This window comes from Callorhinus ursinus, unplaced genomic scaffold, assembly GCF_003265705.2.
Source record: "Callorhinus ursinus isolate GAN/ISIS: 27379988/994484 unplaced genomic scaffold, GSC_fseal_2.0 scaffold3, whole genome shotgun sequence".
NCBI classification, from domain to species: Eukaryota; Metazoa; Chordata; class Mammalia; order Carnivora; family Otariidae; genus Callorhinus; species Callorhinus ursinus.
This window is the reverse complement of record NW_027397065.1, coordinates 25,230,790-25,249,450: the sequence shown is the minus strand read 5'-3', so window position 1 is coordinate 25,249,450 and position 18,661 is coordinate 25,230,790. Positions and strand designations below refer to the sequence as shown.

At 36.5% G+C, this 18,661-nt stretch overlaps 1 protein-coding gene across 10 annotated transcripts in view; it reads left to right on the top strand.

Annotated features, from left to right (window-relative positions):
* TMEM232 (transmembrane protein 232) overlaps positions 1 to 18,661 on the top strand; it is a 250,075-nt gene that overhangs the window by 183,889 nt on the left and 47,525 nt on the right. The gene's annotated exons all lie outside the window — the stretch shown is intronic.

The following is an 18,661-nucleotide window of genomic DNA, read 5'->3' as shown; positions in this document are numbered from 1 at the left end:
CAAAACTAAAAGGCAGCCTACTGAATGGGAGAAGATATTTGCAAATGATATATCTGATAAAGGGTTAGTATCCAAAATCTATAAAGAACTTATCAAACTCAATGCCTAGAAAACAAATAATCCAGTTAAGGAGACATGAATAGACATTTTTCCAAAGAAGATATCCAGATGGCCAACAGACACACAAAAAGATGCTCAACCGCCACTCATCATCAGGGAAATACAAATCAAAACCACGATGAGATACAATGTCACACCTGTCAGAATGGCTAAAATTAAGAAAACAGGAAACAGCAGATGTTGGGGAGAATGTGGAGAAAGGGGAACCCTCCTACACTGTTGGTGGAAATGCAAACTGGTGCAGCCACTCTGGAAAACAATATAGAGGGTCCTTAAAAAATTAAATGGACAAAGTTTTCAATGAATCACCATTAATTATTAGCTGTGGATTTTAAAATCATCTTTATCAAGTTAAGTAATTCCTATTCCTAATTTACTAAGTTTTTTTATTATAAAAGGATCTTGGATTTTATCAAATATATTCATGCGTCTCTTAAAATGATTTTTTTAAAAAATTCTGTTAAACTGGTAAATTACATTGCTTGATTTTTGATTTCATAAACTGAACTTGTATTTCTGGAATTATACCATTATGATCATGATATACTATGGTTTGTATATGCCACTCAAATAGATTTGCTAATGTTTCATTTACTATTATCACATCCCTGCTCGTAAGGAATACCATTAATTATTAGTCTTTCTTTTCTACATTTATATTTAAAGTTATAAATTTATTTAAGGCAATAATTTGTTATGGGTTCAAATTGTCTCCCCAAAATTAATTATGTTGAAGTCCTAATCTTTAGTATAAAATGTGACCTTATAAAAATAGAGATATTGCATATGTAATTAGTTAAGATGAGGTTATACTGGAGTGGAGTGGGCCCCTAAATCAGTATGACTAATGTAATTTGGATGCAGATACACACACAGGGAGAATGCCATGTGAAGATAAAGGCAGATAATAGGGTGATGCAGCCAAATCCAAGGAATACCAAGATTGTCAGAAAATCACTGGAAGCTTAGATAGAAATAAGGAACATATTTCTCCCTCATAGTTCTCACGAGAGAATAACCTTGCCAACACCTTGATCTTGTTGTCTGATAGCCTCCAGAACTGTGAGACTATAAAATTCTATTGTTGAAGCGCCTTAGTTTATGACACTTTTTTTTTTTAAAGGAGCCCGAGCAAGCTAATATAGATATCATTTGAAAATTTTTATCTTTTGTTTTCAGTAGTTTTAAATATGATATGCCTAGGTGTTATTTTCTTTGTATTTTTCTTATTTTTTGTTTGCAAGCTTTTTGAAATATTTCATGAGTTTTGAAACTTATGGCACTCATAGTTTTGAAACTATGCTGCAAATGCTCTTTTGATTTTCAGAGGTGCTCTGCTAGTATGATAGCTTTCCACACTGCAGAGTTTTAGAATTTGTAAATACTTGTAAAGAAAAACTGGCTGGATCCTGAAGCTCATTAATTATTCAGTTTTATCTCTCCAGCCTTAGAAAACCACCAAAAGTTCTCCTAGTTTTTCTGTCCCCCATCAGTAGGCCTCTACCAAGGCAAAGCCCAGATTTTTAGTGTCTTACTCTGCATTCACAATTGACAAGTTACATGGAGAAATAGTATTGAGGAAGGATTAGCTTATCTCTTTGGTTCTCTTCCCTTGAAAACTTGTCTTATCTGGCCTTCATTGTTTTAGCACCACTATCCTTTAGCAAGGTGAATGATTTAAGCTTGTGTCCTCCATTTTCTTGGTGGGAGTATTGGTCTGTCACCATCTTCTTTAACTGCTTTTCTGGTTATAAACCCTATAATACATATTTTTTATAAAAATTGAGAAAAAGAAATAAGCCCTCACTCATCCCTTTTCCTATCAACCTTAGATAATCATTATTACTATTTTAGTGTGTTCCCTTCCAGATCTATTTTTTGGAGGTTGTTTACCCAGTACACAAATACACACACACACCCCATACATACTTAAGCCAACCACTAAGATACCACTGGGGCCCTATGAACTTCAAAACCTAGAAATAAATACACATTAATGGATAAGGGGAGAGATTATTCATACCAAAATATCCTCATTCAATCATGTTACTCTCCTGAGTGAAAAAACTTAAGAAAGAGTGGGTCAATTTAGGAGACTAGTCAGCAGTGGAAGCAAAGAAAAGTGAACATTGCAGTAACCAGCTCTAATCTAATTTCCTTTGCTCTGATCTTTTGTTCAGTATGCAAACTTGAAAAAACCAAAATTGCTTTCCTGTGTGGAACTGCCTATAGGGAGAGATTATGCTGCTAAATTAGTTCTTTTTGTAAATCAATATCTGGGATTCTGTTTTTGTGCATCTATTTTTTAAAATTAGTTTATATGAATCTACATTAGAGAGTGATCTACTTTCCTGCATTGATATAACTTGCATCTGTCTCAGAACTACTGAGGTAATAAAATGGTGGGTATTTGTCTGAGTAGCTATTTGCTTTTCTCAGGCAACACCCTCTTTCTCCACAGATGCCTTTCAATTCAAATAGCAGTACTCACTTAGTAAATAAATAGCTTATTTATTTTACATAATTGAGATTATTTTGTATATACAATTTTATAATCTGCTATTATCTGTTATTCTTAGAAGGTTTTCCAACTCATTAAATCTCTCTAGAATGAAAATGTCACGAGAACAGGAATTTTTCTTTCTTGTTCATCGCTAACATAGAGGATGATGCATGGTAGATACTCAGCAAATATTGGGAGAATAAGTCAATAAATGAACTATTATTTTCTACTCAATTAGTAGTATTGAGTACCATATTGCCAGCAGGAGTCCTAGCTCATTTAACCAATTCTCTGTCATTGGTCATTTAATTAATTTCCAAATGTTTTACTTTCTTTAAGTTAAAGAAAATATAATTTATTGTTGCATTTTGTTTGTAACACATATGCCTAATATCCTATTAGGAGAAAATACAGAATTTTGATAATGTTGAATTTGGAGGAGCCAAGCAAATCCCAAGGATTTGTTGGCTAATCATTTGTCCTTCCAGAAATTTGCTATTAATCATTAAAAATAGAATTTTCCTAACATTTCTGCAGCTGATTGGAAGTCGTGCTGTTCCACTAAAGTCTGGCTCTGTAAAAGCCTATTTCATCCCCCCCCCCAGTTTTATTGAGAAAGAATTGATATACATCACTGTATAGGTTTAAGACATACAACATGATCGTTTGATTTACATACTTTGTGAGATGATTACCACAGTAGGTTCAGTTAACATCCATCTTCTCATATAAAGTAAAAAGAAAGAAGAAAAAAAATTTCTGCTTGTGATGAGAACTCTTAGGATTTACTCTCCCAGTGACTTTTCTATATATCATGCAGCAGTGTTAGCTGCAGCCATCATGTTGTACATTACATCCCATTTTACTTTCACTAACAATGCACTGATGAGTGAATTTGTAGATACATGGTTGGGCACATTTTTATTATTTAGTTCGAGTTCCTAAATTAGTGGTTATGTATTTGTTAAATTTTTGGAATTGCTGAGTTGTTAAAGCCACCTTTACAATGTTTATTTATATACCAAAATACTGAGATGGCAGTCTACTTAAATAGTAAATTGAAATTGAAATTTTCTTTAAATAAAAAGTATTCTAAGGAGGATAAGAAAGTAATATTCTGGTACATTCAGATCCCTTTACTGAAATTGGACCAAGCTAAAATATTAGGCAGCCTAACTTCAGGGCTGGTAAAGGGTCTGGGCTCTAGACTACCCTTTCATGGACCCTGACTTGTCATATGATGTTAACTACCAATCATAGATCACACTGATGGAATGTCTTAAGAAGTTGAATGTGACAGCTTTGTCAGGTAGAGGTCCCAGTGACAAACAGAATTCTAGACATAACCACAGCTCTGAGGAACTTCCAGTTTGATGCCTCACTGATATAATATTTTATCAAGACAGCTTCCCAACCAGGCTGATCTTCTTGACCTGGTTTTCCCTGTCTTTGTCTACCAGCATATTCATTTGACAGTATGCTAATGCAGTGGCAGAAAGTGAAGACAGATTTTCACTCTGTATCTACATTGAAAATCTTTGCATTTTGGTAATGCTTTACTTGGTATGGTTTGTTAGATGGCCTGAGTTTTCTTCAGGAAAATGGTCTGCTTATAAGGATAGTACTGACTTAGGAAGCCTGGTTTCCTGTGTATTACCAGGACAGACATTAGCATGATTAACTTTTAATTTCCTGCCTCAAAGCCCTTGGAAAACATTTGTAGTTAGTGGGCTGGAAGCATGGAATTTTATAGTAGTTTTATGATATAATATATATTAGTTTCATGGTATATATAAGTTTAGCTCTCAGGTTTTTCCAAATGCTATGGTGATTCATATTATATCAGTTATGTCTCTTTTTTTAAAAAAATTTTATTTAAGTTCAATTTAATTAACATATAGTATTAGTTTCAAAGGTAGAATTTAGTGATGCATCAGTTGCTTATAACACTCAGTGCTCATTATATCAAATGGCCTCTTTAATGCCCATCACCGAATTACCCCATCCCCCCACCTCCCCTCCTGCAACCCTCGGTTTGTTTCCTATAGTTATGAGTCTCTTATGGTTTGTCTCCTCTGATTTTGTCTTCAGTTGTGTCTCTTGTTCAAAATGTAAAGTTCCTCTTCATTTATATTTTATATGGAATGATTTCTCTTGTTATATAAAGATGTTTTTTAATATGAGAACTGTATATCCTCTGACTGATGCTGTGTGTTACACCTGAATAAATTTGAGCTTAAAGGTCATACCATATGCTAGCAGGGCTGGTCTCCTAGGTATCATTCACATTTATCCCATTCTTCTGGGTGTAACCACTTACTAATTAATGGCATTTTGAGTAAACTGGCAGCATATATCTAGGTTCCAGACTCAGTCTGGCCCCATAATGGCTTGTCTAGCCTTGCAGTTCTTTTTCCTTGTTCTTTTCTCCCCAGCTTTTCTACTTTTCAGCCCCCATCAACATAGTCCCAAGTTGCTGACTCAAGCATTAAGTAGTGAGATGTTATTGTCCACTAGTAACAACATTACAAGTCTATATTTCTTGGGTAGCTTTTCTCCATTTTCACTCATTTGATATTTATTGAGCATCTACAATTTGTCAGGTACTGTACTCTGCTGATAAAAGACTGAAGAGGCAATTCCCTCCTCTATGGCTCTTTTAATGTGGGAATAAAAATAACTATATTAAAAATATATTATCATAAGTTCAGTGTGTGGGAAGTGCTATGAAAAAGTTCAAGTAATGGGATGAAAAAAGGTAGAATATGGCTTCCTTACACAGAGTGGTCAGGAAAGGCCTCTCAGAGGAGGTAACATTTGATTGAAGACCTGGATGATGACAAGAGATAGCCATGTGAATCCATGCAGGATGAGTATTTCAGATAGCAAGCACAAAGACCTTCAGATGAGAACTGTCAGCCTGGCCTATAGAATGGGCAGAAGGAAGGCCACTGTGATGGAGAACACACAGAGTCAAGAGGAGATTCAGGGAGATCAGGTGGGAGGGTGGTACTCTAGGTCAGGTGAGATGCAATAGAGGGTCTGGAGCAAGGATGGAAAGGTGAAGTTAGAGAAGAGTGTTTGAAGGTAGAACTAACAGTAAATACTAATGAATTGGAGATGGAGAAAAGGAAGGGAAAAGAGGTCTTGGGAGTAAGTCCCATGTATTTGAACTCAGCAAGAGGGAGAATATTGCCATTTAACTAAAATAAGAATGGTTTGGAATTAGATCAAGGGAAAAGACAGAACTAAATGGGCAAAAATAATATGCTTGGGACATGTAAAGTTTAAGATATCTAACAAATATCCGATTATGATATGTATAGAAGCATTTGTGTGTGTGTGTGTGAGAGAGATAGAAGTGGCAAAGTATCCTTAAAGATAATTTTTTAAAAGTACTTCAAAAATAATTTGAGCAAAAATAATATTTGCAATATTTTTTGGAATAAATGTTTAGCATCCTAATACAAGTATTTTGGGGGGATGGCTTTTAGTCTTGATACAATTTCAAACAAAAGAAAATTTGCCAGAGTAGTACAAATGATATTCATACACCATTTTTCCAGAATCACAGATTGTTAGTATTTTGCTGCATTTACTTTATCATGCAATGCCTATTATCTGTCTATCCATCTATCTATTCACACAAACACATACACATACATATGATGTATGCATGTCAGATACAACATACATTTTAACCAAACCATTTGAAAGTAAATTTCAGACATCATGCCCCTTTATCCCTAAATATGGTAGTGTATTTCCCCAGAACAAGAATATTCTCTTATGTAAACACAGAACAATTATTGAAATCAGGAAATTAAAGTTGATATAATGCTATCCTATAATTCCCAGTCCATATTCAAATTTTTCCAATTTTTCTGACAATTCCTTTATAGCTAATTCCACCCCCCCCCCAGGTCCAGGATCTAGTCCAGAATCACACATTGCATTTGATTGTCATATCTTTCTTTTCCCATTTAGTCTGGAACTGTTCCTCAGCCTTTCTTTATGTTTCTTTACCTTGACTTTTTTGCAGACTACAGGAAACTGCATTGTAGAATTAAACACAATGTGAGTTTAATTTTTCCTCATAATTAGATTCAGGTTGTCCACTTTCAGCAACAGAAGTACAGAAATGATATGTCCTTTTCAGTGTATCATATCAAGGATGGTACTTACAGGCTATTCAATTATTGGTGATTTTAAATTTTTTTCTTGGTTCCAATTAAACCTCCACCCACTAGTTTTAGTGTTCATTGATATTTTTTGTTTGATATTTCTTGAATAGCGATCATAGTTGTAAAATCGTGATTTTCTACCTCCAGTGTTTCTACTACATTTATGAAGTCAGTTGTCTTCCAAAAGAGCTTTCCTTTCCTCCTTCTTTACATATTTATGCAATTATTTATTTATTCATTTACTTACTTATATCACTATCATTTTACTGATTCTTATTTTTTTCAATGAGTTTTATTTATTTTTTTAAAGATTTTATTTTTTGACAGAGAGACACAGCAAGAGAGGGAACACAAGCAGGGGGAGTGTGAGAGGGAGAAGCAGGCTTTCTGCTGAGCAGGGAGCCAGATGCGGGGCTTGATCCCAGAACCTTGGGATTATGACCTAAGCCGAAGGCAGATGCTTAACAGCTGAGCCACCCAGGTGCCCCTTCAGTGAATTTTAATCTATTATTCTCATCATTTACTTGGTCCTATATATTGCCTTCAGTCAGGTTCCTCTGTCATTTGGTATGTGTCAGTCTTTTTAACTGCTTCCAGACTTTCTCAGAACAAGCTACTTTTCACCTTATATCTTTCCTGCCCCAGTCTTGAAGTCAGCCATTTCTTCAAGGAGTCCTGGTTCCTTTTAGTGGGGAATGATACTTAGAAACCATTAAGAAACCAAGGCTCTTTGTGTCTCACCAAGGCAAATACTTTGAAGAATATTTGGAAGTCCTACTTCACAGCTACTTATTTTTAATATCAATGACCAGTAGGCATAAGCTGGTAATATTTTTAATTCACTACTATAAGGTAAAAGGCAGGACTTATTTCTAAGATTTAAAAAATCTTTGATTTTGTATTTTTAAGATCAAACTCAGGGCTATGTGTCTTTGAAGCTTTGTGCACCTTTTGACATTAATGATAATGGATCAAAGAATAAAGGCTTTAGTGCAAATAAGAGTTGGTCCATGTAGTCTAAAAGAGAGTTCTACTTTGCCTAGCATCAGGGGGTAAGGATTGCTGCTGATACAGTTGAGAATAGCAGAAAGTTGATGTTTCCAAGGCAATAGCACAAAATGTGATCTCTAATGTCTGTATTTTCTACATAGAAGTATGTAAGCAAAATAATAAGGCTGGAAAAGAAATGTGCCTAGGTTAATTTCTGCATATGCCATCCAGTGGTCTTGCCTCTTTAAAGATGCTTGATGATCATCCCAAAGGATTAGTTCCTATTAACCTCACAGAGACATTCATTTTGTTTTGATGCAATACACAATGCTGGATGGGGAAAAAAATAATTCAGTAGAACATAACTATAATGTTTCACATTGTATGAAATTTTATATGAGTTAGTTTAGCAAATATTTGGAGTGTTTTACATACAAGACTTCTAATTAAACTAATACAGTAAGTACATACTTTTTAAGCCCCAGATCATTTCATCCCTTCTAACTGCTCCAAGCACAAAGAAGGTCTATAAAAATGGCTTTTAAAAGTAAAAAATTCAGTCATACAAAAAATGAGGAAAGCATATCCATATATAAAAACCATAAAAGAAATGGAAAGTAGTGAGTGGGGTTTAGCACGGTGGCCAAAAGCTGGTAGAGACTTCCTTGGGCTCATTTGCTTTGGGGTATCAGGGACTAAAAGCACCCCAACATAAGGTGGGGAGCTGTAGCCAGGCTTACTGCTAGAATTTCAGTTAGCTCCCCTTCTTTCCTGAAAGGGCATGAGGATAGCTACTATTAATCATGCCAGAACCTATGGCTTATATCAGGCTGCATTCCCAGGAAATTAGGAGGATACAGATATAACCTCTAAACTAGGAACTGAGCTAAGACTCTGCTGGTTTATTGATTTGCAGTATCTCCATGTAACTAAAGGAGCTCCACAAAGCCAACATGTGACCTTGTTTTGTATTAGAACACCAGAAAACTGGGACAACCTGAAGAGGATGGTTGTAAAACTAAGATGCAGGAAAGGTTGAGCAAAGAAAGAGTGAGGAGGAAAACAAGTGAAGAGTGAAGGAGATGAGAGAGAGAAATTAAAATATCAATTTAAAATTAGCTTGCAACCAAAATTCCCACAAATGAATATTACAAGAGAACTAAATAAAGAAAATCAGCAGTTAAAAGATGGATTAAGTTAAGATGAAACTAAAATAACAAAAAGTCAAAAACAATGATAATAAACACACATAGGATCTTCAAGATATAATTGATGGGAGAACTTACTTTATTTATAAGAAGTTACCATAGGGGTGCCTGGTTTGGCTCAGTTGTTAAGCGTCTGCCTTTGGCTCAGGTCATGATCCCAGGGTCCTGGGATCAAGCCCTGTGTCGGACTCCCTGCTTAGTGAGGAGGTCTGTTTCTCCCTCTCACTTTGCCCCTTCCCCTGCTTGTGCTCTCTCTCAAATACATAAATAAAATCTTAAAAAAAGGAATTATGATAAACAATGGCAGAAAAACACAATTTCCATCCTCAAGGAGTTTATGATAAAGATTCTGTCTATGGATAGATGATAGATATGGATATAGTACCTTTATCATCATAAGTCCAATGAGTGAATATATATATATATATATATATATATACACACACACACACGTATATATAACATATAATATATAATACATCTGACTTTATTATTATACATATATAATACATATATATTTTGCCCAGTCAAAATACATACAAATTTTAGAATGCATTATAATGTATATTATTATTATCTGTGACATTTGCAGTGATTTTTATAAAAAGATAGAAAAGTTCTTTCTGACATATAGCATTATTTCTATTGGAAGATATTATATGAATTCCATTTTAACTTATAGCACCTAAGTTCTCTCCAGTGACTTCTTTCTTTTAATATAATGCATTTGAGATTGGTCTGTGTTGTTGCATATATTTGTATATTCCTTTACATTGCAGAGTAGCTTTCACTGTATGAATATACTAAGTTTTATCTATGCATCAGTTTGAGGACATTTGGTTTCCAGTTTTTTGGGGACCTATGAATATAGTCCCATACCCATAAACATTTTAGGATAAATACATATTATTATTTGATCTGGATAAATACCTAGGGGTGAGATTCCTGAATTATATGTAAAAAGTATGTTTAGTTTTATAAAAAACAGTCACAGTTATCCAAAGTGGCTATACTCTTTTGCCTTCCCATCTGGAACATATTAAAGCTCTAGTTGTGAACACTTGATATTGCCACTTTGTTAAATTTTTGTTTTTTAATTGTAGACATTCTTACATATGTGCAGTAGTGTCTTGTTGTAGTCTTAAATCTCCTTTGCCTTATGATTACTGATGCAGAACAAATTTTCATGTACTTATTTAGCATCTGTAGATCTTGTTTTGTAAAATATTTGAAAGTTTTTTTTTAAATCATGGGTATAAGTTCTTTGTTAGATATCTGTTTTGCAAATATTTTCTATCTGTGGTATGTCTTTACATCTTCCAAGGCAATATGTTACACAAAGAAAAACATTTTAATTTTGATGAAGTCCAGTTAATGACTTTTAAAATTCTGTATTGTTAAAATACAGTTTTATATTAGTTTCAGGTGTACAATATAGTGATTCAACAATTGTATAAGTTACTCAGTGCTCATCATGATGAATCTACTCTTTTTCCCCATCACCTATTTCACCCATTCCTCTACCCACCTCCCCTCAGGTAACCATCAGTATGTTCTCTACAGTTGAGTATCTGTTTTCTCATTTGTCTCTTTTTTTTTCTTGGCTCATTTGTTTCTTAAATTCCACATACGAGTTAAGTCTTATGATATTTATCTTTCTGTGACTGACTTATTTCACTTAGCATTATACTCTCTAGATCCATCCATGTTGCAGCAAATGACAAGATTTCAAACTTTTTTTAAAATTTTTTTATTATGTTAATCACCATATATTACATCATTAGTTTTTGATACAGAGTTCCATGATTCATTGTTTGTGCATAACACCCAGTGCTCCACGCAGAACGTGCCCTCTTTAATACCCATCACCAGGCTAACCCATCCTCCCACCTCCCTCCCCTCTAGAACCCTCAGTTTGTTTTTCAGAGTCCATCATCTCTCATGGTTCGTCTCCCCCTCCGATTTACCCCCCTTCATTCTTCCCCTCCTGCTATCTTCTTCTTTTTTTTCTTAATATATATTGCATTATTTGTTTCAGAGGTACAGATCTGGGATTCAACAGTCTTGCACAATTCACAGCGCTCACCATAGCACATACCCTCCCCAATGTCTATCACCCAGCCACCCCATCCCTCCCACCCCCCCCACCACTCCAGCAACCCTCAGTTTGTTTCCTGAGATTAAGAATTCCTCATATCAGTGAGGTCATATGATACATGTCTTTCTCTGATTGACTTATTTCACTCAGCGTAACACCCTCCAGTTACATCCACGTTGTTGAAAATGGCAAGATCTCATTCCCTTTGATGGCTGTATAATATTCCATTGTGTATATATACCACCTCTTCTTTATCCATTCATCTGTCGATGGACATCTTGGCTCTTTCCACAGTTTGGCTATTGTGGACATTGCTGCTATAAACATTGGGGTGCACGTACCCCTTCGGGTCCCTACATTTGTATCTTTGGGGTAAATACCCAGTAGTGCAATTGCTGGGTCATACAGTAGCTCTATTTTCAACTTTTTGAGGAACCTCCATACTGTTTTCCAGAGTGGTTGTATCAGCCTGCATTCCCACCAACAGTGTAGGAGCGTTCCCCTTTCTCCGCATCCCCGCCAACATCTGTCATTTCCTGACTTGTTAATTTTACCCATTCTGATTTGGTGTGAGGTGGTATCTCATTGAGGTTTTGATTTGGATTTCCCTGATGCCGAGCGATATTGAGCACTTTTTCATGTGTCTATTGGCCATTTGGGTGTCTTCTTTGGAAAACTGTCTGTTTATGTCTTCTGACCATCTTGATTGGATTGTTTGTTCTTTAGGTGTTGAGTTTGATAAGTTCTTTATAGATTTTGGATATTAGCCCTTTATCTGATATGGCATTTGCAAATATTTTCTCCCATTCTGTCGGTTGTCTTTTGCTTTTGTGGACTGTTTCTTTTGCTGTGCAAAAGCTTTTTATCTTGATTAAGTCCCAAGAGTTCATTTTTGCCCTTGCTTCCCTTGCCGTTGGTGATGTTTCTAGGAAGAAGTTGCTGCGGCTGAGGTTGAAGAGGTTGCTCTCTGAGTTATCCTTCAGGATTTTGATGGACTAGTGTCTCACATTTACGTCTTTCAACCTTTTGGAGTCTATTTTGTGTGTGGTGTAAGGAAATGGTCCAGTTTCATTCTTCTGCATGTGGCTGTCCAATTTTCCCAACACCATTTGTTGAAGAGACTGTGTTTTTTCCATTGCACATTCTTTCCTGCTTTGTCAAAGATGAGTTGACCATAGAGTTGAGGGTCCATTTCTGGGCTCTCTATTCTATTCCACTGATCTATGTGTCTGTTTTTGTGCCAGTACCATACTGTCTTGATGAGGACAGCTTTGTAATAGAGCTGGAAGTCCGGAATTGTGATGCCGCCGGCTTTGCTTTTCTTTTTCAACATTCCACTGGCTATTCGGGGTCTCTTCTGGTTCCATACAAATTTTAGGATTATTTGTTCCATTTCTTTGAAAAAAGTGGATGGTATTTTGATGGGGATTGCATTGAATGTGTAGATTGCTCTGGGTAGCATTGACATCTTCACAATGTTTGTTCTTCCAATCCATGAGCATGGAACGTTTTTCCATTTCTTTGTGTCTTCCTCAATTACTTTCATGAGTATTTTATAGTTTTCTGAGTACAGATCCTTTGTCTCTTTGGTTAGGTTTATTCCTAGGTATCTTATGGTTTTGGGTGCAATTGTAAATGGGATCGACTCCTTAATTTCTCTTTCTTCTGTCTTGTTGTTGGTGTATAGGAATGCCACTGATTTCTGTGCATTGATTTTATATCCTGCCACTTTACTGAATTCCTGTATGAGTTCTAGCAGTTTTGGGCTGGAGTCTTTTGGGTTTTCCACATAAAGTATCATATCATCTGCAAAGAGTGAGAGTTTGACTTCTTCTTTGCTGATTCGGATGCCTTTGATTTCTTTTTGTTGTCTGATTGCTGTGGCTAGGACATCTAGTACTATGTTGAATAGCAGTTGTGACAGTGGACATCCCTGCCATGTTCCTGACCTTAGGGGGTAAGTTCTCAGTTTTTCCCCATTGAGAATGATATTCGCTGTGGGTTTTTCATAGATGGCTTTTATGATATTGAGGTATGTACCCTCTATCATTGCACTCTGAAGAGTTTTAATCAAGAAAGGATGCTGTACTTTGTAAAATGCTTTTTCTGCATGTACTGAGAGGATCGTATGGTTCTTGTTCTTTCTTTTATTATTGTATTGTATACGATGATTGATTTGCAGAGGCTGAACCAACCTTGCCGCCTAGGGATATATCCCACTTGGTCGTGGTGAATAATCCTTTTAATGTACTGCTGGATCCTATTGGCTAGTATTTTGGTGAGAATTTTTGCATCCATGTTCATCAAGGATATTGGTCTGTAATTCTTTTTGATGGGGTCTTTGGTTTTGGGATCAAGGTAATGGTGGCCTCATAAAACGAGTTTGGAAGTTTTCCTTCCATTTCTATTTTTTGGAACAGTTTCAGAATAGGTATTAATTCTTCTTTAAATGTTTGGTAGAATTCCCCTGGGAAGCCATCTGGCCTTGGGCTTTTGTTTGTTGGGGTATTTTTGATGACTGCTTCAATTTCCTTAGCAGTTATAGGTCTGTTCAGGTTTTCTATTTCTTCCTGGTTCAGTTTTGTTAGTTTATACAGTTCTAGGAATGCATCCATTTCTTCCAGATTATCTAATTTGCTGGCATATAGTTGCTCATAATATGTTCTTATAATTGTTTGTATTTCTTTGGTGTCGGTTGTGATCGCTCCTCTTTTATTCATGATTTTATTTATTTCAGTCCTTTCTCTTTTTGGTAAGTCTGGCCAGGGGTTTATCAATCTTGTTAATTCTTTCAAAGAACCAGCTCCTACTTTCGTTGATCTGTTCTACTGTTCTTTTGGTTTCCATTTCATTGATTTCTGCTCTAATCTTTATTATTTCTCTTCTCCTGCTGGGTTTAGGCTTTATTTGCTGTTCTTTCTCCAGCTCCTTTAGGTGTAGGGTTAGGTTGTGCATTTGAGACCTTTCTTGTTTCTTGAGAAAGGCTTGTATTGCTATATACTTTCCTCTTAGGGGACTGCCTTTGCTGCATCCCAAAGATTTTGAATGTTTTCATTTTCATTTGTTTCCATGAAATTTTTTAATTCTTCTTTAATTTCCTGGTTGACTCATTCATTCTTTAGTAGGATGCTGTTTAGCCTCCATGTATTTGAGTTCTTTCTGACTTTCCTCTTGTGATTGAGTTCTAGTTTCAAAGCATTGTGGTCTGAAAATATGCAGGGTTGATCTCAATGTTTTGGTACCAGTTGAGACCTGATTTGTTACCTAGGATGTGATCTATTATGGAGATTGTTTCATGGGCACTAGAGAAGAATGTGTATTCTGTTGCTTTGGGATGGACTATACTGAATATATGTGTGAAGTCCTTTTGGTCCAGTGTTTCATTTAAAGTCTTTATTTCCTTGTTGATCTTTTGCTTAGATGATCTGTCCATTTAAGGGAGAAGGGTGTTAAAGCCCCCCACTATTATTGTATTGTTGTCGTTGTGTTTCTTTGCTTTTGTTTTTAATTGGCTTCTATAATTGGCTGCTCCCATGTTAGGGGCATAGATATTTACAATTGTTAGTTCTTCTTGTTGGATAGACCCTTTAAGTAAGATATAGTGCTCTTCCTCATCTCTTATTATAGTCTTTGGTTTAAAATCTAAAATGTCTGTTATAAGGATTGCCACCCCAGCTTTCTTTTGGTGTCCATTAGCATGGTAAGTGGGTTTCCACCCCCTCACTTTCAATGTGGAGGTGTCTTTGGGTCTGAAATGAGTCTCTTGCAGACAGCATTTCAATGGGTCTTGTTTTTTTGTCCAATCTGATAGCCTGTGTCTTTTGAATGAGGCATTTAGCCCATTTACATTCAGGGTAATTATTGAAAGGTATGAATTTAGTGCCATTGTATTGCCTGTAAAGTGACTGTTACTGTGTATTGTCTGTGTTCCTTTCTGGTCTATATTACTTTAAGGCTCTCTCTTTGCTTAGAGGACCCCTTTCAATATTTCTTGTAGGGCTGGTTTCGTGTTTGCAAATTCCTTTAGTTTTTGTTTGTCCTGGAAGATTTTATCTCTCCTTCTATTTTCAGTGACAGCCTAGCTGGATATAGTATTCTTGCCTACATATTTTTCTCGTTTAGTGCTCTGAATATATCATGCCAGTTCTTTCTGGCCTGCCAGGTCTCTGTGGATAGGTCTGTTGCCAATCAAATGTATCTACCATTGTAGGTTATAGATCTCTTGTCCCAAGCTGCTTTCAGGATTTTCTCTTTGTCTCTGAGACTCATAAGTTTTACTATTAGATGTCGGGGTGTTGACGTATTTTTATTGATTTTGAGGGTGGTTCTCTGTGCCTCCTGGATTTTGATGCCTGTTTCCTTCTCCAAATTAGGGAAGTTCTCTGCTATAATTTGCTCCAGTATACCTTCTTTCCCTCTCTCTCTTTCTTCTTCTTCTGGGTTATCTCTCGAATTCTGCCCTCATAATCCAGGTGTTGTTTATCTCCCTTTTTCTCAGCTTCTTTATTTTCCATCATTTGGTCTTCTATATCATTAATTCTCTCTTCTGCCTCATTTTTCCTAGCAGTTAGAGCCTCTATTTTTGATTGCACCTCATTAGTAGCCTTTTTGATTTCGACTTGGTTAGATTTTAGTTCTTTTATTTCTCCAGAGAGGGTTTCTCTCATATCTTCCATGCTTTTTTCAAGCCCAGCTAGTATCTTTAAAATCATCATTCTGGACTCTAGTTCCACCATCTTACTAATGTCTGTATTGATTAGGTCCTGGCAGTCGGTACTGCCTCTTGTTCTTTTGTTTTTGAGGTGATTTTTTCCATCTTGACATTTTTTCCAGAGGACAATAGATGAATGAGAGAACAGAATGCTAACAGGGTAACAACAGCCCCAGAAAAATATACAATAAACAAATCAAAAGAGACCTGAAACCGGGGGAAAAGAAAGGGAAAGAAAGAAGAAAGATAAAAAAAAATAGAAAAAGATAAAAAAAGAATATGATTAAATATGATCAGGCTGGTGCATAGATCAGTGCCACACACTAGATTTTGGGCATATTTTGGTCTGTTAGAAGAAAGTGCCTCCCAAAATTTTAAAGAAATAAAAGCTTATATAGGTACAAAAATAAGGGTAAATATGATGAACTGATGGAATATGACTGTAAAGATGAAAATTATAAACGATTTTATAAAAGGAATTGATAACATAGGAAGTTGGTTGAAAAAAGAAAGAAGAGTAGTTTTTTTTTTTTTTTAAAGGGAGAGAATGTGATCAGACAGGAGACTAGAACAAAGCCATACACTAGAGATTTAGGGTATGTTTTATTCTGTTAGAAGAAACTGTATCCCAAAATTTTAAAGAGAGAGCAACTTATATATATATGCCAAAAATAAAGGTAACTACTATGAAGGGATTGAATATGACTCTAAAAATGAAAAATAAAAAAAATTTTAAAAAGGGATTGATAAATATTAGTTGAAAAAGGGAAAAAGAAAAATTCAAAAAAGAAGAAAAAGAAAATTAAAAAAATTAACTTTGAAAGACTAACGAATCTGGGGGGAAAAAGCCATGAATTCTATGTGCTATATTCCCCTAGTGGTGGAGTTCTGCCATTCTCATTGATCAGTAAACTTGGTCTTGGCTGGCTGTCCTTGCTGATGTTCTGGGGGAGGGGCTTGTTGCCTTGGTTCCCAAATGTCTTTGCTGGAGGCGGAATTGCCCCGCCGTTTCCGGTCCGGGCTAAGTAATCTGCTTGGGTTTGCTCTCGGGAGCTTTTGTTCCCTGCAAGCTTTCCGTACAGCTTTGGAGGACGAGAGTGAAAATGGCGGCCTTCCAATCTCCACCTGGAGGAGCTGAGAACTCGGGTCCCCACTCCTCAGTGAGCCCCCTTAGAAAAGCAGTCAGTCACTCCCATCTCCCTGATCTCCGGCCACACTCCGTGCTCACCCGGCCTGTGACCTAGTGTTTCTATCTCTGGCACCCGACACCGTGTGGAGTCTCCAAACCCAGCAGATACCTGTGGTGCGCTCCTGCACCGCTCCTCCTGGGGGAGGAAGGGGAGTCTCCCCGGATCTGCCACTTGTTGGGTCCCTGCTGGAAGAGCAGTAGCCCCACTGTACCGCGGATCATGGTTTATGGCAACCCTGAGCTCAGAGCCCACTCCCCGGCTCTGTGTCTGCAGCCGGCATCCCTGCTCTGATACCTGGGAGCTCTGCAGCACTCAGGCACCCCTGGTCTTTCTGTGACCCCAAGGGTCCTGAGACCACAGTGTCCCAGCGAGAGTTCCACTCCCTGCTCAGCCACTGGAGCGACATCCCTCAGCAGAGCGGACTTCTCAAAGTTCCGCAGCTCTATCACTTGTCAGTAGCCGCTGACGGAGGCCCCCTCCCCCACTGTTTATCTTCCCAAATATCGCCTTGGATTCACTTCTCTGCATGTCCTACCTTCCAGAAAGTGGTCACTTTTCTGTTCAGAGAGTTGCTGCTATTCTTTTCTTCGATCTCCTGTTGATTTCATAGGTGTTCAGAATGGTTTGATCCCTATCTAGCTGAATTCCTGGGACCAGACGAAATTTAAGTCTCCTACTCCTTCACCATCTTGCTCCTCCTAGTTTTGTTCTTTTTAGGATTGCTTATCCTATTCAGGGTCTTTTGTGGTTCCATACAAATTTTATTTTTTCTAGTTCTTTGAAAAAAATGCTATTGGTATTTTGATAGAGATTGCATTAAGTCTGTAGATTGCTTTGGGTAGTGTGTTCATTTTAATAATGTTTGTTCTTCCCATTCATGAGTATGAAATATCTTTCCATTTGTTTGTAGTATAGTTCTTTCACCTCCTTGGTTAAGTTTAATCCTAGGTATTTTATTATTTTTGGTGCAATTGTAAATGGGATTGTTTTCTTAATTTCTCTTTCTGCTGCTTCATTATTACTGTACAGAAATGCAACAGATTTCTGTATATTGATTTTGAATCTTGTGACCTTACTGAATTCATGTATCAGTCCCACTAGTTTTTTGGTGGAGTTTTTAGGGTTTTCTATATATAGTATCATGGCATCTGCAAATAATGAAAGTTTTACTTCTTCCTTACCAATTTGGATCTTTTGTTTCTTTTTCTTATCTGCGTGCTGTGGCTAGGACTTCTATGTATTATTATGTTAAAAGTGGTGAGAGTGGACGTACTTGTCTTGTTCCTGATCTTAGGGAAAAAGCTCTGTTTCTCCTCATTGAGTTTGATGTTCACTGTTGGTTTTTTCATATATGGCCTTTATTATGTTGGGGTATGTTCCATCTACCCCTAATTTGTTGAGGGTTTTTACCATGAATCTATGTTGTATTTTGTCAAATGCTTTCTCTGCATCTATTGAAATGATCATATGGTTTTTATCCTTAGTTTTGCTAATGTGATGTGTCATGTTGACTGATTTGCGAATATTGAACCACCCTCGTATAACAGGAATAAATCTCATGTGATCGTAGTGAATGATGTTTTTAATGTATTGTTGGATTTGGTTTGCTAATATTTTGTTGAGGATTATTGCCTCTATGTTAATCAGAGATATTGGT